This window comes from Schistocerca cancellata, unplaced genomic scaffold (genome assembly GCF_023864275.1).
Source record: "Schistocerca cancellata isolate TAMUIC-IGC-003103 unplaced genomic scaffold, iqSchCanc2.1 HiC_scaffold_799, whole genome shotgun sequence".
Lineage (NCBI taxonomy): Eukaryota > Metazoa > Arthropoda > Insecta > Orthoptera > Acrididae > Schistocerca > Schistocerca cancellata.
Window position 1 is genome coordinate 3602845 of NW_026046810.1, and position 23206 is coordinate 3626050.

The window sequence follows — 23206 nt, forward strand, 5'->3', positions numbered from 1 at the left end:
GCGGCACCAGTCTTAGGACTGCGTCCAGGCTTAGAACTGTATTCAGAGTTCGTCTGCGCTTCCATCTGTGTAGGAAAAAATTCATTAGAAGAAACTAAAATTATCTAATTTCTGCACTGTATCTTTCAGAATATTTATTTCCTTAGGAACCAATTCCCTGCATTCAACGGCAAACAAAAACAGATGACTTGCGCCAGCTCTGACAACTTTTTTTGTGAATTGACTATATTCGTAGAAAGTATCATCCAGGAAAAATTACAACAACCCATTAATGTATCTAAATGCAGAAGTCATTTTAGTCGGCAGTATCTATCTATCTATAACTCCTGGCGATTTATATGTAAAACTGCACTAATCTAATTCCGCATATAAAAGTTCATTAAAAAATAAAAAACGTTGTTCCTGAATAAGTGGTAACCACACCATTTAATAGAAAGTTTGTACGTAATCCGGTATTAGATACTGATTTTGTATCCCCGGAATTAATGGTAATGTGTGTAAATTCATCGTATATGTCGTATTGCCAACAAATAACACAACTTCGCTAGTTGGTCATTGATATATTATGTCAATTTTTTTGATATTTTGGGATAAGAATGTTAACCAACTGCTTACCAATTGTGGCTTCTTATCACCTATTGAAACCCAGTTCTTGTGAAAAATAAATAGAACCCCGTTTACAAAAAGTAAGTGATGGAACTTTTTCATTTGACACAATGGCTCAAATCGTTCATTTGGTATAGAAGGCTGTGTTGATGATGGCTGAGCCGGTATCGTTGGCTGCGTTACTCCGTAAAAACTCTGGACAGCACCAATATCATCTTGAAATAATTACATGTGTGAGCCATTATAGTATGGATACATTATTGATTCATAAACATCTGAATGATACGAGTGGCTAGTTTAGTGAACTAAGACTTTAGACAAATTTGTCAGATGCTTTGTTCTATTTTTGTTAATTTCTGAGTACCATTACTCATCATCGTCCATGTATATTTCTATCGGATCATTCTTCTTATTTGGAAAACACGCATGACCTAACATATTTCCTTTTGCGTCCAGATCCTTTGGGCAACGATGACCATATATTTTATTTTTATGTAGTCGTCTTTTATTTGAAATTAAAATATCGCTGTTATTATTGCTGAGGTGAATTTTAATATCAGTATATTTTACCCACACATGGAATGCTTTCTCTGCTATTTCTAGCACTTTCTTAATGGCTCCTTTATAGAACCACCTAGAGTGTCGTTCGTGGTGAGAACATTCTTCTCTTCAAACAGAGACACCCGGCGGCAGCTGAAGCAGGCTTTGACTGCGTCATATGTCATTAAACCATGTCCCCAAGTCAAAACCATACCATTCCATTTATACATAGTAGTTCTACAACTACCAAATGAATCTTCTACACCGCATCTAGGTTTCTTCATCAAATTTAATGTTTCCTCACTTAACTCGCCATTTGTCTGGAGACTGTTAGTTCGAATAAAATTAATGATTCTCTTAACAGAGCGTCAGCTGAAGCAGCCCTAAGGCTGTGCCCACTCGGACTGTCCAAGCATCCATAATGAGATAAATACTTAACTGCTCTGCTCTTCTCACCTGGCTGCAGGCCGAAGCCTGGCGCAGCCCAGAAAGGCGGCTTCAGCTGCTATTTTCACAAACAGCAATAGCAGACTGCGTGCGGGACGCATTTAGAATACTTTTTTTTCCACAGATTAATTACTTAACCGCTGAAAAGGGTGTTTTGGTCGAACGACATTTTATGCTTCATTCTCTATGGAATTTCAGAGTCCGCGCTCCTGGACTCTGGAAAATTCAGAAGACATTTCGCACTTTATTCATTATGGAATTTCAGGGTGTATGTTCGTACACCGTACAAAATTAAAAAGAATTTTGTGCTTTATTCAGAGCCTGCGCACCCATACCTTCAAAATTAAAGGAGCTTCACACTTTATTCGTTATGGAATTCCAGGGGTCAAAGATTTGTTCCCTGCAGATATAGCTAAATCTTGACGAAAGTCGATGTCCGATTCATTTATGAATGCAGAGATTATATCTTCATCATCATCAGGATAACATACAGATAGGAAGAATGAAAGCGCCAGTTTCCTCACTCTTACTGTTCGGTACAGTTACATGGAAACAATTTCTAGTAGATTTGCAAAAAATTATACGAAAATTTAAAATGGCACCGCCAGGCCTCCTTAAGGGTAGGAAAACGTTACCCTTAAGAGGTAATCAAAAGTCGGCTATTTTTATCAATGAACCAGCGACAGCTAAAGCAGTCTTGAACTAAGTCCAACCTGGAAAGATTTCCTGTCTGCAGCTTGGAATTCATTCGACAGAAGAAGTATGGTTGGGACTTGGGAACATGGTTTAATGACATATGACGCAGTCAAAGCCTGCTTCAGCTGCCGCCGGGTGTCTCTGTTTGAAGAGAAGAATGTTCTCACCACGAACGACATTCTAGCATTTTTGTACGGAAATCCAGCCGCGGAAAATTCCCAGGCGTCAAATTTGGACACAATTTAAAGTCGCCTACACCCTTACGACAATTTCGATAGCGGTGAAATGGCGCTACCACACCAAATTTATCTGTGTGTACCTCTTCATGCATAATAAAGAAGTTGAACATTTTAATAATCTTTTACAAATCTATAAAAACATATTCTCTTAAATGGCAGCTTCTAACGCAGTTGTTGCAAGTGCAGAATCGGCTATCCTGAACATTTTCGAATTCATTCCAGAGAAGAAGTATCAATTAAATTTAGAAACATGGTTCACCGACATTTGGGTTCCTTTGTTCAATCGAGAAGATGTTTTACTCGAAAACGACATTTTGTGCTTCACGCACCATGGAATTGCAGAGGATCTGAGTGTATCCTCTAAAGATATTAAAACTTTGATAAAGGTCGGATTGTAGCCTATAGCGACTCCGGTTTATCGTATCACGACATTGCTGCTCAGGTTGGTTGAGATCCAATGACTGTTAGGAGAATGTGGAATCGGTGGGTTCAGGAGGGTAATACGGAACGCCGAGCTGGATCCCAACGACCTCGTATCACTAGCAGTCGAGATGACAGGCATCTTATCCGCATGGCTGTAACGGATCGTGCAGCCACGTCTCGATCCCTGAGTCAACAGATGGGGACGTTTGCAAGACAACAACCATCTGCACGAACAGTTCGACGACGTTTGCAGCAGCACGGACTATCAGCTCGGAGACCGTGGCTGCGGTTACCGTTGACGCTGCATCACAGACAGGAGCGCCTGCGGTGGTGTACTCAACGACGAACCTTGGTGCACGAAAGGCAAAACGTAATTTTTTGGGATGAATCCATGTTCCGTGTAGAGCATCACGATGGTCGCATCCGTGTTTGGCAACATCGCGATGAACGCACCTTGGAAGCATGTATTCGTCATCGCCATACTGGCGTGTCACCTGGCATGATGGTATGGGGTGCCATTGGTTACACGTCTCGGTCACCTCTTGTTCGCATTGACGGCACATTGAACAGTGGACGTTACATTTCAGATGTGTTACGATCCGTGGCCCTACCCTTCATTCGATCCCTGCGAAACCCTACATTTCAGCAGGACAATGCACGACCGCATGTTGCAGGTCCTGTACGGGCCTTTCTGGATACAGAAAATGTTCGACTGCTGCCCTGGCCAGCACATTCTCCAGATCCCTCACCAATTGAAAACGTCTGGTCAATGGTGGCCGAGCAACTGGCTCGCCACAATACGCCAGTCACTACTCTTGATGAACTGTGGTATCGTGTTGAAGCTGCACGGGCAGCTGTACCTGTACACGCCATCCAAGCTCTGTTTGACTCAATGCCCAGGCGTATCAAGGCCGTTATTACGGCCAGAGGTGGTTGTTCTGGGTACTGATTTCTCAGGATCTATGCACCCAGATTACGTCAAAATGTAATCACATGTCAGTTATAGTATAAAATATTTGTCCAATGAATACCCGTTTGTCATCTGCATTTCTTCTTGGTGTAGGATTTTAATGACCAGTAGTGTATATCTAATGTAGTTGACACATACCGTCACTCGTTGACCAGTCTGGTATGGAAGTAGAAGAGAACAAAAGCAAAGCCCAAGTTTTTTTTTTAAAAAAAACCATTCACGCAGGAAGGCTGTATAAACATGCCGTCCTTTGGCAGACGCACAGACTGTCCTATAGCAGTAGCCATCCCTGGCGAGGAGAAGGAAACCGAAACAGTGGAAATCAATTGAGGCGCTAGGTCCGGATAGGATCCCATTTTGGTTTTCAAGGCACTGGCCCCTTACGTACCTCGCATTTGTCGCGAATCTTTCGCCCAGCGCATTGTCCCAAGCGAATGGAAAAAAGAAAAAAGATCAGGTGACCCTTGCGTACAACGATAAAGGAACTGAGTCACAAAATTACTCCCCAGTACCCTTAACATTGGTATGCTGCAGAATTTTCGAACATTTTTCCCAATTAGAACACAAAAATTCCTTGAAGTAGTGAAGCCTCCGTCCACAGATGAGCACGGTTCTAGAAAGCACCGCCCGGGCCAGACCCGGCCTGCCCTTTTCTGACACGAGATGCGGCGAACCACGGACCAGGTACGGCGGGCTGATTCTGTACTTTTAGATTTCCGGAGAACGTTTGCCACGGTGCTCCTCTGCAGGCTGTTAACCGAGACACGTGACTGGCTCCAAGACTTCTTAAGTGACAGACCCCAGTTCGACAGAGACAAGAGAATCGACAAGTGTGCTCCCAGGAAGTGTGACAGGACGGCTGTTATTTTCTCTATACGCTGAAGCGTCAAAGAAACTGGTACAGGCGTACGTATTCAAATACAAGGATATGTAAGCAGGCAGAACACGGCGCTGCGGTCGGCAACGCCTATACAGGGCGGTCCATGGATCTTGATCGGGCCACGTATCTCACGAAATAAGCGTCAAACGAAAAAACTACAAAGAACGAAACTTGTCTACCTTGAAGGGGGAAACCAGATGGCGCAATGGTTGGCCCGCTAGATGTCGCTGTCATGGGTCAAACGGATATCAACTGCCTTTATTTAAACAGGAACCCCCATTTTTATTACATATTCATGTAGTACGTAAAAGAATATGAATGTTTTAGTTGGACCACTTTTTTCACTTTGTGATAAATGGCGCTGTAATAGTCACAAACATATGGCTCACAGTTTTAGACGAACAGTTGGTAACAGGTAGGCTTTTTAAATTAAAATACAGAACGTAGGTACTTTTGAACATTTTATTTCGGTTGTTCCAAAGTCATACATGTTCCTTTGTGATCTTATCATTTCTGAGAACGCATGCTGTTACAGCGTGATTATCTGTAAATACCACATTAACGCAATAAATGCTCAAAATGATGTCCGTCAACCTCAATGCATTTGGCAATACGTGTAACGACATTCCTGTCAACAGCGAGTAGTTCGCCTTCCGTAATGTTCGCACATCCACTGACAATGCGCTGACGCATGTTGTCAGGCATTGCCGGTGGATCACGATAGCAAATATCCTTCAACGTTCCCCACAGAAAGAAATGCGGGGACGTCAGATCCGATGAATTTGCGGGCCGTGGTATGGTGCTCGACGACCAATCCACCTGTCATGAAATATATATGCTATTCAATACCGCTTCAGCCGCACGCGAGCTATGTGCCGGACATCCATCGTGTTGGAAGTACTTCGCCATTCTGTCATGCAGTGAAACATCTTGTAGCAACATAGATAGAACATTACGTTGGAAATCAACATACATTGCACCATTTAGATGCCACCGATAAAATGGGGGCCAATTATCCTTCCTCCCATAATGCCGCACCATACATTAACCAGCCAAGGTCACTGATGTTCCACTTGTCGCAGCCATCGTGGATTTTACGTTGCCCAATAGTGCATATTATGTCGGTTTATGTTACCGCTGTCGGTGAATGACGCTTCGGCGCTAAGTAGAACGCGTGCAAAAAATTTGTCATCGTACCGTAATTTCTCTTGTGTCCAGTGGTAGAACTGTACATGACATTCAAAGTCGTCGCCATGCAGTTCCTGGTCCATAGAAATATGGTACGGGCGCAATCGATGTTGATGTAGCATTGTCAACACCGACATTATTGAGCTTCCTGATTCTCGCGCAGTTTGTCTACTACGGATGTGAGGATTAGCTGCGCCAACAGCTAAAACACCTACCTGGGCATCATCATTTGTTGCAGGTCGTGGTTGACGTTTCACATGTGGCTGAACGCTTCCTGTTTCCTTAAATAACGTAACTATCCGGCGAGCGGTCCGGACACTTGGATGATGTCGTCCAGGATACCGAGCAGCGTACATAGCACACGCCCATTGGACATTTTGATCACAATAGCCATATATCAACACGATATCGACCTTTTCCGCATTTGGTAAACGGTCCATTTTAACACTACTTTCAATGATTATATAAGGTACAATCACCCACAATACGACAAACTTCCAAAGAAGAAGGACCACTTGCCTTCACCCATAAATGAACGCTCCAGTCAGAATTTATCTTAAAACGTCTACGACAAGACAAGGACAAATTACTGTGAGGATAAAGATAGGAACCCTCATTAGCAATCATAATCTCAGAAACAGGAATAGTCCGGTATGCTAAGATTTCTCTGCTTTCAAAGGATTCCAAACCTGGTCTACCTGCATTGTTAGAGGCAACGAAAGCTACAGTCTGCCATCCGTTACCCAAACTAGAGGAAGAAGATACCTTCATTAGAGAAAAATTTAACCTAGCCCCACAAAATAAAGTAGGACTACGAATAAGAACAAAGCAGAAAATGCCCGTGTTGCAACACGGGCATTTTCCTCTAGTTTCGTTCTTTTTGCAGAGAGAGCAGTAAATGTGGACGGCCTCCTTGGTACTTCTCTTTCGGCGCGCGATTCAAACTGGTCTGGAGGCAACACGGGGCCTAGTATTATTAGACCCGTGTTGCTCGAAAACTCACGTCCGGTTGCGCAATCGCGCGTGATAGCGGTTGATAACTCTTTCGCTCCGCGCACTTCCTGTACTTAATGAGGTGCAGCTGCGTTCCGCTGTGCTGCTTAGAGTCAAGTTTTATAACTTTACAGAATGCGCTCGCTTACAGTTCTTATTCTTCATCTATTATTGTATTTTTAATTGTACTATTAGGTGGTTATTGGTAGAGGTGGTTATTGGTCGCGCCAGACCGGTCCGTGAGATTTTTTTTTTTTAATTTGACTTAAAGTTATTTATTTAGGTTAGAGGATTAGAGCCTCAATAGAATAATGTTTATTATTATTAAAGAACAACTACACATTGATCTTGCCAAAAGCCGAGGAGCGATTCTTCTTGGTGTTGTAGCTCTCAGGGGCACCCTCAGCGCCGGCTTTAGGGTGGGGCGACTCGGGCGGTCGCCCAGGGCGCCGGGGCCCAAGGGGCGCCACGTACTAAACACATGTAAAAAAAAAAAATTACAATTTACAATCACCCATTTCGCGAAACTAAAATATTATTCAGTCTCATTCAACATACGTCGCTAATCTCACGAATGCGCGATGAATTCGGGGCAGCAGAAGAGAAATCATGCTGAATGCAATCTTCGTATTGTCTGCAACCATCCATGTTTGACGCGGGCTAGCACGGGGAGGATGCTAAGTTCACCCAACCTGGATATGATGTGACGTCATTATGACGTATATACGCTTTAGTCGATTAACACACCTATCGACTTTTACGAACGTTCGAGATCCTAAACTGTCGTCAGCTAGTGGTTTGTTTTGACACGTGCGATTCTGATAACAGCTCAGCGTGGCAGCGTATATGTATTTCGCCAAAATAAAAGAGCTGGATATTAATAGAAATATTCCTGACCGTGGCCTTGAAAACACCACGGACAACACGTTTCGTAAAAAAGTGAAGTCTTCTTATGTCTCGACCAGATTAGATTGTGTGATTGTTGTATTGAACGCTTACGCCGAAAATAATATTTATTTATTATCAATATTTTAGTATGGTTTCATACAATTGGTCTTGTCAGTACATATTAGATTGTAGCAGCATACTCTTGCTGACTTTTTTTTCTTAATTTATATAGCTGAAAGAGAACGCGTGCGAGTTTGTTAGCTAAGTAATTTATATGTCCATCCCAAGATAGTCTTTTATCAACCATAATTCCAAGTAATTTTACACTCGGACCGCAGAGACAGGTACCTTAGTGTCCAGTAATGACTGGTGTGTAGAATGATTGAATTTCGAACTTAAAAAGAAAAATATGAGGCACTGTTGAAGAAAAATCTTCGACCGGAGATGAAATACGAGGGGAAGTGGATTTCTCAATGTAATCTTAACCAAAGGTTGGTGTCTTGACGCATCTGAAGATTTTGGCTGCCGAGTGCTTCTTCTCACCGAGTACGAATAACCGACGCACTTCAGCTGGGTCAGAAGTACATCAATTTCTGCTTGAGATTCACAATAACCACGCAACTGCCCGTCGTCGTCGATGCTGAACTCTTTCAGCTTTTCTCTCATTAGTCTCTCGAATGCTCAACACATAATTAGAGACGAGCAAACGAAAAACAACGCACAGGACACAAACACAGTACAATACACGAATTAAACGCAAGGAACGCAAAACACATTTAAACGAATGGCGCAGAGTACAGCGCTACCCTGTCACAACCTCTCGAAAGTTCACAAAAGTCGAATAGTCGATATACGGTTTCTATCGTTTTCGATGTAGCGTGTATACGTCATAATGACGTCACATCGTATCCAAGTCCGGTGAACTTAGCATCCTCCCTAGCACGGGCTCTACCAAAGCGCCTCTCCTATTTGTTTCAAGAACTGCAACAAGCAAGAGCCGATGCAGCCGCACCATCTCTCGTTCACAACAGAAACTACCGGTCGCTCCAAATAAAAGAAAATACAGACTGTGAAATATACATTACATTATGATTTAATTAATACGAATGTATATATATCGGATATTTGTGACTTAATGACTCATGTACATTAATTAATAGATCATGCAATGCGTGCACTGCATTCATAGAGAATTCTCCCCTAACGTACTGAAATAATACAGCGCCACACAATGTTTGTTAGACTGCATATGTTGGCAGCGCTACGATTTGCACCCGCATGTCAGTAATTGTCAGTAAGAGTCGGAGGCAGCGGTCATGTTTTCGTGGCTGAATAATTGTGAGTGAAACGAGTGTCGTGACTGTGTCAACATTTTAATTTTCTGGTAAGTGCGAAAAACATTTTTATCTTTCAGTTCAGGTTTTTTCTAGTTACGTCTACTGATAGGTGAATTTCTTTATTTGTTATAGATCGAATATTGTGGTCGCGAAACAGAGCAGTGTCCAAGCAATAATTTGTCAAATTATTAAATCATGCCAGAAGAGAAGGAAATGATTAAAAAAAAGCTTTCTGGTTCAGAAAATCGGAAAAGAAAAGCTGAAAAAGAAAAAGTTCTTGAAGAAACTAAAAAGCACATGAATATTTATAAGTACCTTAAAGGAAATTCTAAGGCAAATACTTCAGATATTGAATCAAAAGTCCATGTATCAGCAAATATTTCTTCAGACTGTGAACAATTATACACAAAAAATATACAATCACCTATTGAAGGTGATCAAATTGACCAGCGCAGTACATCTTTGCATGAATCCTCTGATATTTCTCCAAGTCAAAATCAACACATGACATCTGTGGTCGATGAAAGTATCAACGTTCTTGCAATAAAAGAATACAATGTTTCTGATGTAGGTACGTGGCCAAAAGTACTTAATACTAGAGATATAGATCGCATTGTAATATGTGGACCCTCACAAGTATGTCTAAATAACTTTCCAAAAGATGAAAATGGGCGTCATTTCTCTTCAACTCATTACACAAGAAAACTATCAAACGAAGAAACTATCAGACGACGGTGGCTAGTTTATTCTGTATCAAACGACAGTGTCTTTTGCTTTTGTTGTCGACTGTTTGATTTAAAATCAACTACTAATTTGACTACCACTGTGGGTTTCAGAAATTGGAAACATTTAAGTGAAGCTCTGAAACTGCATGAAAATAGTCCTAACCACAAAAAAGCATTTACTCAATGGACTGAAGCTGAAATCAGGTTTAAAGCTGGATTAACTATTGACAAGGAAGAACAAAAGCTAATTTCTAAAGAAAGTTTACGATGGAGCAATGTGCTTCAAAGTTTGATGCACATTACTTTGTATTTGGCTGAAAATAATACGGCATTCAGAGGGTTATCAGATAAATTATTTACCCCAAATAATGGAAAATTCTTAGGTCTTGTACAGTTATTGGCAAAGTTTGATCCAATCATGGAAGAGCACGTCAGACTGGCATTGAGTGGTGATTTGGCTGACCATTATTGCGGCAAAAATATACAAAATGAATTAATAGAACTCATGGCATCACACGTTATGTCTACAATAGTATCCCGCATAAAGGGTTCAAAGTATTATGCAATCATAGTTGACTGTACTCCAGATATAAGCCACAAAGAACAACTTTCGATAACTTTAAGATGCGCCGACATAACAGAGGATGGCGCAAGTGTAAAAGAACATTTCATCTCATTTCTGCAAATAGATGATACAATCGGTGAAGGTCTCACAGAAAGCATTTTAAAAACATTGAATGATTTTGACCTTAACATTAATGACTGCAGAGGACAGGGCTACGATAACGGCGCGAACATGAAGGGGAAAAATAAAGGCGTCCAGAACAGAATTAGGAAGTTAAATCCACTAGCTTTTTTTGTGCCATGTGGATGCCATAGTTATAATTTGGTATTGTGTGATGCGGCAAAATCATCAGTAAAATCCGTGACACTGTTCGGAATGTTACAAAAAATGTTTAATCTATTTGCTGGATCGGTAAATAGATGGAAAATTTTGACCGACCATTTGAAGATATACACCCTGAAAAATGTAAGGGACACACGCTGGGAAGCTCGAATTGATAGCGTCAAAGCGGCCCGTTATCAATTATGCGAAATGCATGACGCTTTGGTTTCCTTGGCCGATGCTACTGAACAAAGCGATGCTGCGGTGTCACACGAAGCGACAACACTAGGAGGACAATTAAAAGACTTCAGCTTCATTGTTTCTCTCGTGACATGGTATGATGTTCTGTTTCAAATTAACGTTGTGAGTAAAGCAAGTCAGTCACCCACAATCAACTTTGTCGAGTTTATGGGAATCCTTGACAAATGTTGCTCTTATTTGGAAACATATAGACAAACAGGTTTCGAACAAGCTATTGCAACAGCAACTGAACTGGCTTCGGATCTTGATACGCAGCCATCATTTAAACCACAAATGCGATTAAGACGTATTAAACGCAGGCCGGGTGAAGAGGCTGTTGATGATCAAATAACTGACCCAAAAAAGAAGTTTAAAGTAGAGTTTTTCGATGCACTGTTGGACACCGTGCACATATCCATGAAAGAAAGATTTGAACAGATGCAAGAATTTTCTGCGACGTGGAGTTTCTTGTTTGACATTAAAAAAAATCAAAATAAAGAAGAACTAATACAATGCTGTTCTAAATTACAAGAAAAGTTAACTGTCAACATGAAGTCAGATATTGATGGAAATTTGCTGTGCGACGAAATTTTAGGCCTGCAACACTATCTCGAAGACAGCCAGGCAACGCCTATTGAAGCCTTAAACTTCATAAAAAAGCATAATCTTCAAGAGTTATATCCCAAAATCTGGATAACGTTACGTATTTTGCTCACAGTACCAGTGACTGTCGCAAGCGGCGAACGCAGTTTTTCCAAACTGAAGTTGATAAAAACGTACTTGCGGTCTACAATGTCTCAAACAAGACTAACCAGTTAGGCCTCACTGTCCATTGAAAATGAAGTTGCAGAAAACCTGGACTTTGCTAATCTGATCAGAGACTTTTCCGACAGAAAAGCGAGAAAAGTAAAATTTTAGTTGTTTATAATTGTTTTTCGTTAGGCGTAATATGTTTTGTGTTCAGATGACTGACAGAAAATATAGGTTTATGGCTTACAGTTATATTAAATTCAATAAAAATATGGTACCCAATTCAAAATTAGTGTTTTTTCGTTATACATATTACCTCCTATATATAAAAATCAATTGTTGTGTGTTAGTCTCACCAAAACAAAGAAATGGTTTGACCAATTTGAATAATTTTTGTTTTGGTTTGTTCGCTTTAGTACAGGGGTGCTTCAGAAAAGAAAAGAAATATTTGGGATATACGAGCCTGTTTCAACCACATTTTACGCATCTTTTCTTTGTTTGGAAGACGCAAAAACAATTTTCTGGAGTTTTTGTAGATGTACAGTGCAGTACTACGCAATATTTTTAGACAATTTCCCAAAACGTGAATACCCAAACAATATATCACTGCTATACTGACTGTTACGGCAGCGACAGCAGCATGCTGGACTGACGTCACAGGCTACACAAGACTCACATGGAGCGTCGTAGCGGGCTTTCAGATTATTTGGATTTCATTTCCATTCAAAAAAATAAAATACTCAAATTTACAATGGAAAAAACCATGTTATGATCATAAGATGACGCCATTAACCACTTAAGACGATTTCTAGAAAACAGTCAAATACCGTGTTGCAAAGCACTGCCAGGTTCGCTATTTATACAATAAAGGGCGCCAACTGGACGACTCGCCCGGGGCACCTGGATGGCTAAGGCCGGCCCTGGGCACCCTGCATTGTTACAGGCAACGAAAGCTACAGTCAGCCATCCGTTACCCAAACTAGAGGAAGAGGATACCTTCATTAGAGAAAAATTAAGCCTAGCCCCACAAAACAAAGTAGGACCATGAATAAGAACAAATTGAGCAGTTTTAGAAACTCCTCTCGTTTCGTTCTTTTTGCCCTTGCCAGAAGATGTCGAAGAACCAAGGGTGCCGTCCACATTTACAAGTGATTTACAGTCAGCCATCCGTTACCCAAACTAGAGGAAGAAGATACCTTCATTAAAGAAAAATTTAACCTCGCCCCACAAAACAAAGTAGGACCATGAATAAGAACAAATTGAGCTGTTTTAGAAACCGCTCTTGTTTCGTTCTTTTTACCCTTGCCAGAAGATGTCGAAGCACCAAGAGTGCCGTCCACATTGACAAGTGATTTGTAAACCAGCAATCGCCGGCGACGACGATAACAACGTTTACGCATCATTGTAAGAAGCAGTGCCTCAGTGGCTATTCACTCAAACCGAGTGAATGCGCTAGACAGAACAGTGTGCTATTTATAGCATCAGTCCTGGCGCACGCAGCGGATGTGGACTCTTATCGGCTCCGCGTAATCACGCCGGAAATGAGTTTTTGAGCAACACACTCCTAGTAATACTAGGTAGCGTGTTGCTCTGACAGGCGAGCGACTCAAATCGTGGCGCGCATTCAAATCCGGGCAACACGGGACCTAGTTTTCATGAGTTTTCGCAACAAACAGCGAAAAATCCCATAAGAATAACACGTAACGAAATGAGTTTTTGAGCAACACGGATTAAGTAAATATACTGGACGATAAAAACTTATTGTGGCCCTGAAAAGGGCCGATTGAGAACACTACTTTCAATGATTATATAAGGTACAATCACCAACAATGCGACAATACGTTACCCAAACTAGAGGAAGAAGATACCTTCATTAAAGAAAAATTTAACCTCGCCCCACAAAACAAAGTAGGACCATGAATAAGAACAATATGAGCTGTTTTAGAAACCGTTCTTGTTTCGTCCTTTTTACCCTTGCCAGAAGATGTCGAAGCACCAAGAGTGCCGTCCACATTGACAAGTGATTTGTAAACCAGCAATCGCCGGCAGTAAACGGTGTTATCGTCGTCGCCGGCGATTGCTGGTTTACAAATCACTTGTCAATGTGGACGGCACCCTTGGTTCTTCGACATCTTCTGGCAAGGGGAAAAAGAACGAAACGAGAGGAGTTTCTACAACTGCTCAATTTGTTCTTATTCATGGTCCTACTTTGTTTTGTGGGGCTAGGCTTAATTTTTCTCTAATGAAGGTATCTTCTTCCTCTAGTTTGGGTAACGGATGGCTGACTGTAGCTTTCGTTGCCTGTAACAATGCAGGGAGAGCAGGTTTGGAATCCTTTGAAAGCAGAGAAATCTTGGCATACCGGACTATTCCTGTTTCTGAGATCACGAAGCAAATATCGTCCGCACTGGCGGAATCTTACGTGGTACCACGCACTTATACGTTTGTGACTATTACAGCGCCATCTATCACAAAGCGAAAAAAGTGGTCCAACTAAAACATTCATATTTCTTTACGTACTACACGAATATGTAATAAAAAAGGGGGGTTCCTATTTTAAAAAACGCAGTTGATATCTATTTGACCTATGGCAGCGCCATCTAGCGGGCCAACCGTAGCGCCATCTGGTTTCCCCCTTCAAGCTACACGAGTTTCGTTGTTTGTAGTTTTTTCGTTTGACGCTTATTTCGTGAGATATTTGGTGCGGTCTCGACCAATGAACCACACTGTATATAGCGAAAAGTAATGGTCCTGTAACATTCTCCTTGGGCATCCCCGCAGTCGTTTTTACATCTGAACATTCCTATCGGTGGGGTATGTCCTGGTGAGTTCTTTGCTAGAAACTCTGCAGTGCAGTCACAGAGTTGGTCTGATACCCCACTGGCTGGTATTTTGTTATTCAGGCAGTGGGGAACTGTACTTTAGGGCTTCTGGAAGTGAAGCAATACGGCATTAACCTGGATGCATGTATGTACTGCGCTCTGTGTCTCATGGACGGCCTGCGATAGTTAGTTTTCACACGATCGTTGTTTGCACAACCCGTGGAGTCTCTGTTTATCCAGAAATTTCTCTACTCGCGGCATAGCGGTCATTCACATAGTGCTGCTGGGGACCCCTGGCGCATCGGTTTGGCAGCTTCCATCGACAAGAAGGAGTTGAGGGATTGAGTCGTGGCGTTACACAAAATTTGAATTCGTTCCAGATATTTAATCTCACGTACATTCATCACAAGTGGCCGCTTTTCCGTTCTACCTCCATGTCATGCTACGTTGATTAACTTATCAGCCATGTTCTTTGTTCACTTCATTATGGCGAACCTAATTCGACTTGCAGGGGCCACTATATTTGTGTTCCACACTCTCTCCTATGGTCCTCTTACAGCTGTCACTGTACCCCACAAATCTGTTGCCATCGGTTTCTGTCTTCCCAGGACTTCTCGAACGGAGCGAGGCGCGCAGTGGTCAACACACTGGACTCGCATTCGAGAGGATGACAATTCGAATCCCTGTCGAGCCATCCACATTTAGGTTTCCTTGGTGTCCGTAAATCGCTCAAGGGAAATGGTTCCTTCAAAAGGGTGCAACCGATTTCGCTCCCCATACGCGAAAAATTCAGAGCTTGTGCTCCATTCGTAATGACCTCGATGTCGATAGGAAGTTAAAACCTAACCTTCCTTCCTTTCCTTCCTGTCTCGTCTTCTTCAGTTTCTGTTTCTCTCATGACTTTTTTTTTACCCCATCTAACCAGGTAATCTTCGGTATTCTTCATCTCATTCTTCCCTGTGGATTGTACATTAGGCTGTACAATGCGGAATCTTATTCCAGTTGGTGGATTTCTCGCCAACTTGGTACGTCGCTTGCCTGCGGGCAAGGACCAGACTGTCTGGTTGGATTTCCCGCCGAACACCTTTGCTCTGCAGATTGCATCGCAGCCCCTGCAGCTGCCTCTTGCGCACTTGCTAATGCAATCAAAAAATGGCTCTGAGCACTATGGGACTCGACTGCTGAGGTCATTAGTCCCCTAGAACTTAGAACTAGTTAAACCTAACTAACCTAAGGACATCACAAACATCCATGCCCGAGGCAGGATTCGAACCTGCGACCGTAGCGGTCTTGCGGTTCCAGACTGCAGCGCCTTTAACCGCACGGCCACTTCGGCCGGCGCTAATGCAATCTAGTCTTCTTCTTCTTCTTCTTCTACCCGTCAGTGTACCCTGAGACTATCTCTCCATCTTTTCCAATATTTATTTTACCAGCTGGTGATTGATTTCTTACGACTCAAGTAAATAATGCAATAAGAAACTTTCGATACCAATTGGATATAAATAATTCTGTTAGTACATTTATATATATATATATATATATATATATATATATATATATGTATGTAAAATTAGATGTTTCGTATTTCAATAATCACAATATACATATCTGATGACGCTTTGCCTCACTACTGACCCTTATTCAAGCCGTTATTCCGCTTGGCATTGACTGATAGAGTTGTGGAATGTCCTACTGACGGATATCGTTCCCAATTGTGTCCATCAGGCTGTCAAAATCTCGAGGCTGCCCACAGTGCTCCATACATTCTCAATTCTGAACAGGACCGGCGACCTGGCTGGCAGGGTTGGGCTCGGCAAACACGGAGACGAGCGGCAGGCACTGTCGCCGGCTGCGGGCGAGCGTTATCTTGCTGGAGTGTGAGCCCAGAATGGCCTGCCGCGAGGGGAGACAAGGCGAGGCGCAGAATGTCGTCGAGGTACCGCCGTGCTGTGAGGGTGCTGCGGATGAGAACCAAAGCGGTCCTGCTGCCACACGAAGTGGGCCCCCCAGACTGCTGGCTGTCGGGTCATACGGGGGGCGACCGTAAGGCTGGTCCCCCGCCGCCGTCCGGGCTGTCTCCAGACACGCCTTCGCCGGTCTCAGTTCGAAGCGGGACTCATCACTCGAGACAATTCCACTCCAGTCGACGAGATTCTGGGCGGAAGACGTGTCCGGAGATATCCCGGGCAGCTGTGGGACACCGGGCTGACTTCACTCGCTGTACGTCCTGGAGTGATGGGCTGCAATTCACCGAATAACTGCTCGAACAATTCTTAAAGGCGTAAAAAATCAGCTCGTAGTATAAGCCAGCGTTCCTAACTTGAAAACCACTTGAAACTATTCCGTTAGGAATTTTTTTGCACTTCTGAAGAGAATAAAAAACCACATTGTAGTTCAACCTAACTGATACTGTGTTACGTTTTTTCTGTTTGTTTTTCCAGTGAAATGATTGTATATTTGCCATTCTGCCCCTCGTACTGAGCAGAATGCGATAAGGTTACTTTTTGTGAAATCATTTGCAAAACGTTGAATTTATTACGAATATCATCTTAAAGCTAGCACATGATGTTGTTTAATGCACAATTTGGAACATAGAAAATGTATTATTCGAAAAATCCTTAACAATCAGAAAATATTTTATTGTCATTTTGAAAAACATACACTTATTTTTAATGCTTGATATTTAGTTGCTATTACTGTCAACGTTATTGAATCCGAGCACTCGTGCACCAGATGTATTTTCTGGCTTGCCCAGTAGATAACGTAAGATGCTGATGTAACACCCCAACCGTTGCTTGCCCAATTTTTGCGTGTGTTCGCCCCTGACAAACAAGTTACAGAGAAATTGAGAGTGGAACTGTACGCAAAAATGGATGACGCTAGATTTAAATGTCGCCCTGTCACCCCTAATTAATCTTCGGTGGCAGTGTTCACAATGAATCACACCTATTTTTACTTCCAAACATGAAGGATCACGAACACTCTGGGTGTTCAATGACACCAAACACATACACAAAAACGAAATAAAGCAAAAGCGTGAATTCAGGATCAACTACTGACAGTAAAGACTATACTGAATCACAATAATTTTATTATAACCTTCAGATCAATGCTGAATAAAACACAATGAACAACTTACTAATTATCCTCCTAAGTGGCATTGGCAGTGAACTGTGTTAAAATCGGTCCAAAACGCGATCTCTTACAACTTGGCTGACCGACTGACATCGACACAAAACGTAAAATACGAAGAACCAGTACAGCCCAAAGTACCGTGAAATCTCTGTGGAAACAGCAATTGTACGTGATCCAACTATTTACCGTTACTCCTAAGACTCGTTAAATGGACTCATGTAAGGTGCAAAACCGTTGCCACCTTACACCGAGTAACAAATCCCTTAATGCAGTCCTGCCCAGGTAGTTTCATTGTACAATATGTATCTGTCTTACTCATTAAGTGAGACCATCTGGAAGAAAATAGGTAAAAATACGTAGCCCGAAATGAAACTGTATCAAAAACTGACTGACCATGACGGGACACTACACCATTCTGTCCCGTCCCATTCCCCAACCACGAGCGCATTTCACGTTAACAAATCTCACGAAGCGTCATAACTGACGGATCTGAAAGTATTATACAATAACATTTAGCGAATGGCATTTGCTGTAAGACTGGATCTCATTCAAGGGCGTACACTTAAGAACTAACGGGTTATCTCGCGCTGAAATTCACCAAAGTTTATAAGAATACAAAGACAGCAGTTCGGTTGCCGGTCGCCCTCCAGAGCACGTCAGAGTGTCCGTGGCGGCTTCCTCTGCACGGGACGGCTCGCGATGTCCTGCCGGAGCTGCTCTGCTGGCAGGAAGTGCGGCGCCTCGGCGTGGCACGGACTCAGCACGCCGTCTGGAGCCACCTGCACACATACTGGGCCGCGACGCCTCTGCAGCCGCGCATAGCTGCGGAAGTGGTCCCGAGGCAGGGTTTCCTGCACCAACTCACTCACCGATTGTGTCCGATAAATGTGCGATCGGTCGCATGTCGAGGAGTCTGCTGAACAGTCTAGATTGTTCTTCAAACCAATCGCGAAATTCAGAGAGCTTATGGCGCAACAACATTCAGACAACTTTGGCTCTTCAGTGTATATGTAGAGTTGATTCTGATGGAAATTTGAGCGCAGTTGTTATTATCCGATAGTTAGCGATTGTAACTAAAGTGTTTCATTTATGCAAGGGTCAGAGTAATGTAAATTATTACAGCCGGAAAACGACACACTTCTCTAAATATTCCAATCGTATAGACTTCACACTGTGAACAGACGCATGTTTCTGTTTCTAATATTTCAACTCTTAAAACGCTGCAGAGGTTGTAAGGACTCCTGTAATTCCTTTTCAACGCAGATTAAGTCAGTTGCCTCCGTTCAGTGCTCAGAAACATGCATCAGACCTAGGGCTAATGCCCATAGAACGTCAACCAACGATTTGACTGCAGGCGGTAGAAGCCTCTTACTCAGTGGTCAAGAACTCCAGTTTGTGTTGTGTAGCTGAACTTCGTCTCCATCTGTGCAGTACATCCTCAAAGATGGTAGTTACTTCTGTGAAGGTTCGACACACAGTATTGCTCCCTGGTATTCATTCGACCACAGCGTAAACCGCCGCAATATTTTAATAACTGTGAGAGCAGGTCGAGTGGCGAGAGGTCACTGTCCCCCGTGTGCGGCGCGGTGACGCAGACCTCGACCTAAGCAGTGAGAACTGGAACGTGTTCTGTGGAGGGAGCAGTGGTCGTCTAGAAACATGTCACACTGTCAATTCTGGCGAGTGACGCAGTAACCAGTACGTCCGCACTGTCCAGTGTCCAGTCTGGAGCATGCAGCCTGGAACGTGGCGGGACGCCGTCCACTTTCCAGTCTGGAGCGTCCAGTCAGGGGAGAGCCAATGGGAGCAGTGTGCGGATTGTGGCTCAGTCCAGGCGGGGCAGTTGTCGCTGGAGACGTATTCCAGTCGGCGTAACCCGGTCTGGAGAGCGCCAGCCCGCTGACCACTGTCCAGCTGCTCCGGCCCGTTCTCCAGGGTCGGCACGTGCTGCTCTGGAACCACTCCGAGGCGCGGGGCGGAGGGTGCTGTACCCGCCAGGAAGCAGTGAAGAGCACACACGGTGGGTTAACCATGGTGCACCGAGTGAAGAAATCTCAACTTCCCGAGATATCTTCCGCTTGAGTTCAGTAGAGGGGTGGCACTAGCAGAGGCTGCCACAAACATTTGCACCGTGTGTGAGGATAGTGCAGCTGGGCAGAACACGGCAAGAAAACGGTTTTGTCGTTTTAAGGAAGGCCGTCTTGTCATTAGTGACTTCCCACGCGCAAGAAGACTTTCGTGTCTGATCAAAATCGTTTAAACGCATTAGTTCACCATGATTCGCTTCATTGTACTCGAGAACTGGCATGTGTGATAAACTGTGTTGATTCCACCATCGTGCGACATTTGCATGCAACAGGGAAGGTACAAAAATCGGATATATGCGTACGGCATACTCTAAGCAGCAGGTGACCGTATGTGCATCTCTGCTGTCTCGTCATCAATTGGCTCGTGAACAACACCGACCATTCCTATCCCGTAACGCTACTGGTGACGAGAAATGGTGTCCTTGTGCTGTTGTTGTTGTGGTCTTCAGTCCAGACACTGATTTGATGCAGCTCTCCATGCTACTCTATCCTGAGCAAGCTGCTTCATCTCCCAGTACCTACTGCAGCCTACATCCCTCTGAATCTACTTAGTGTATTCATCTCTTGGTCTCCCTCTACGATTTTTACCCTCCACGCTGACCTATAGTGCTAAATTGGTGATCCCTTGAAACCTCAGAACTTGTACGACCAACTGATCCTTTCTTCTAGTCAAGTTGTGCCACAAATTTCCTCTTCTCCCCAATTTTATTCAGTACCACCTCATTAGTTACGAGATCTACCCATCTAATCTTCAGCAATCTTCTGTAGCACCACATCTTGGAAAGCTTCTATTCTCTTCTCGCCTACACTAGTTATCGTCCATATTTCAGATCCATACATGACTACACTCCGTACAAATACTTTGAGAGAAGACTTCCTGACAAGTCTATACTCGACGTTAACAAATTTCTCTTCATGAGAAACGCTTGCCTTGCCATTTCCAGTCTTTATGCCAACAGAAGAAAGAAAAAAAAAAGGAATGGTTGAAACCAAGTAAAATTCACAACTCCACGTACAAAGACAAAAGATAATGTCATGCATCTGGTGAGACAACGACAGTGTGGTGTACTACGAATTGCTTCGGCGAGCTGTTGTCAACAACTGAGACGTCTTGCAGACGCGATCCAAAAACAATTACCAGGAAGACAGCGTGAAGTGATGCCACTTCAGGATAACGCCCACCCACATTCTGCTCGACTGAAAGAAGAAGACTGTACAGGAGTTGGGTTGGGAAGTCATTCTGGACCCACCATATTCACTTGATCTTGCGCCCTCAAATTTTCCCCTCTTCCGCACTCTGAGGTAGAGCCTTAAGGATGCACTCCGATCATGGCTCGATGAGTTCATCGACTCTAAACGACGTAACTCCCAGTCGAGGTTTATGGAAGTCACCCCAGCGTTAGCAGGATTATAAACCCTGAAGAGGAATATATTATCGAGCACTCAAGTCTCTCTGATGCATATCTGTTTTGTTTATTTAACTTATGGAACAGCACTGTGAACTTATGCATCAGACCAACACAAGCATTAAATTCATTGCATTGAATCGTATGAAATAGAACACACCAACCAATAAATTCACATAATATTCTTCAAATCAAAAAATATGTCGTAGTAAACTGCTTTGAAAGTTGGCTCTGTTCTTCCTCATGGTTAAGGCTACCTCCATACCAAATTTCATCGTAATTCGTTCATGGGGTGAATGTGAAACGGTGACAGAAGGAGTTACTTTCGCATTTATAAGTATGCGTGAAGAGTGAACCAAATATGAGAAAGGCGAAAAAGAAGCAAAAAGGATTTTTTTTTTGCCCGTCCACTAAACAGAAACAGTCCGTATTCTTTTATCAATAGATAAAGACGGTTGAATCTTAAGACAAATAGTGAAACCGATACCAACCACCAATCTGAAGGAATATTTAAATCGTATATTGTTCGTTTGCCATTGTCGCTTTCGTACTGAGCCCTCACCACAAAAAAGCCGGCCGAAGTGGCCGTGCGGTTAAAGGCGCTGCAGTCTGGAACCGCAAGACCGCTACGGTCGCAGGTTCGAATCCTGCCTCGGGCATGGATGTTTGTGATGTCCTTAGGTTAGTTAGGTTTAACTAGTTCTAAGTTCTAGGGGACTAATGACCTCAGCAGTTGAGTCCCATAGTGCTCAGAGCCATTCCTCACCATTAGGATGGTTTTTAGCGTGCTGCCTGTCTGCGGCATACGCCTGAAAATGCGGCAGACCCGCCGAGCTGATGAGTCTGGCCGGTAGCATACCAACAGCGGCTTTTCTGTTGGCCCTCTATTCTAGTGGTTGCACGGCAGGTGCGAGGAATACTTGAAATTGCACTGAGCAGTAACCACGCACCGATTCGAACAATTTAAATAAAATCCCTAAAGTGGTAGATAAAACAGTTTCCGAACAATATCCGATAACAACATAAAAGTTTTCTGGCTATGGTACCGCGTCATAGTGTATAAGACTACTGCTGCTGGAGAAAAACCAACGTTTCGGCCAAGATCCAGAAGAAGGCCGCTGCATCCGTGGCCGAAACGTTGGTTTTTCTCCAGGAGCAGTAGTTTTATGCATTATGACGCGGTACCACACCCAGAAAACTTTTATGTTGACTGACTGTGGCCGCGGAAGCCTACGCTATTATAATATCCGATAACATTCGAGACTTGTGAAAACACATCTAAGCGCCTCAGTGAACATTTCTCGCTTACCGACGCTTCATACAATTTCATTTATCAGCCACAGAATGTATCCTGCCATCTTCCATCCGATTTACAGACGTATGTATCACCATATCTCTATATCCCCCTTTTTTCCCTTAGTTCGCAACGAATTTCTCTCCTGTGCCAAACTCTTCATCTCGCCATCTCGGAGTAGCACCCTACATCCTCAGTTATTTGTTGGATGTATTCCATCCAGTCTCTGTCTTCCTCTACAGTTTCTACCCTCCACAGTTCCCCCTACCACCAAGAAAGGTATTCCCTGAGGTCTCTCCATGCATCCCATCAGCCTGTCCCTTCACCTTCTCAGTTTTTCCATATGTTCCTCTTTTCGCTTATTCTGCGGAGAACCTCCTCATTCCCTGCCTTATCGTTCCATCTAATTTTCAACTTTCTTCAGTAGCACCCCATCTCCAACGCTTCGATTCTCATCTTTTCCGGTTTTCCCGCGGTCCATGGTGCACCACCAAATAACGCTGTGCTCCAGACGTACGTCTGAGAAATTTCTTCCTGATATTAAGACCGACGTTTCATACTGGAAATCTTCCTTTGCTCTCCAGCGCCCTCTTTGTCTCTGCTTTTTCTGTCTTCCGTGCTTCCTCCGTCATGGATTATTTTGTTCCCAAGTAG